The sequence below is a fragment of the Eulemur rufifrons genome, chromosome 4, assembly GCF_041146395.1.
Source record: "Eulemur rufifrons isolate Redbay chromosome 4, OSU_ERuf_1, whole genome shotgun sequence".
NCBI lineage: Eukaryota > Metazoa > Chordata > Mammalia > Primates > Lemuridae > Eulemur > Eulemur rufifrons.
Genome location: NC_090986.1, coordinates 9,761,798 through 9,762,879, shown reverse-complemented (window position 1 = coordinate 9,762,879; position 1,082 = coordinate 9,761,798). Strand labels below are relative to the sequence as shown.

The 1,082-nt window shown below is 51.3% G+C and overlaps 1 pseudogene; it reads left to right on the top strand.

Annotated features, from left to right (window-relative positions):
- Window positions 1-375: 375 nt before the first annotated feature.
- On the top strand, window positions 376-1,082 carry LOC138382432 (protein phosphatase inhibitor 2 pseudogene; annotated as a pseudogene).

The following is a 1,082-nucleotide window of genomic DNA, read 5'->3' as shown; positions in this document are numbered from 1 at the left end:
TGACACATGTCTGTAGTCCCAGCTATTGGGGAGGCTGAGGCAGAAGGATTGCTTGAGCCCAGGGGGTTGCAGTGGACGCTTCTGCACCCTAGCCTGGGCAACAGAGTGAGACTCTGTCTCAAAAACAAACAAAAAAAAAGGTTAGAGGGTGGCTAGGCGTGGGTAGGGCACTAGGCAAGTGTCTCTCCGGAGGCCCATGAAGTGTCAGCGACAAAGGGCGAGGGCAGGGCCGCCACCCACGTGGCGCTGGCTCTGGCGTCCTGGTGGTGGTGGTGGTGTGAGGACAAGGCGGGAGCCCTTTCCAAGACAGCAGGTGCCGCTGCCTTGTCCACGAGCTTGCTCCGCGGCTGCCCGGCGGGTCTTTGAGAGCCCTGGATGCTTCTCCTCGCGGACCCGCGCCAAGCAGCGACTCTGAGCCACCAGCCCCAGGGCCGGCCCAGCAGGGAGCATGAACAGACCTCCATGGTCTCTACCGGGGCGTCAGCAGAACAGCCTGAGAGTGTTGACCCAGAGCTGAGTAAAAAAATCCCAGAAGTGGGATGGAATGAACATCCTGGTGACATATCGTCCAGCAGACACACTGTGGTTTAATGAAGATAGATGAACCAAGCACTCCTTACCATGGTGTGAGAGGTGATGATGAAGGTGCACGCAGTGATTCAGAAACCGCTGAAGCCAGGACTCCAGATGTCTTAGCTGAGAACTGCGCCGCTGCTGAAGGCTGGGAGCCAAAGCATCGGGTTCCGGAACAAGAAAGCAGGGGAGAGGACGACAGCGACCTCTCACCTGGACAACGAGGAAATAAAGCGACAATTTGAAATGAAAAGAAAGATTCACTACAATGAAAGACTGAATATTAAACTAGCTAGACAATTAATTTAAAAAGACCTACATGATGATGAGGAAGATGAAGAAATGTTAGTGCAGAATACGGAAGAATCAAATCAAGTATCTACTACAAGTGACCAACAGCAAATCACAAAGTTCATAGAAGAGGTTTGTTCCATACTGCAATTATTTGTTAGATACAAATCTTGTTACTATAATACACTGCTTCTTATTCTCCACAGTTCATGGCTTAA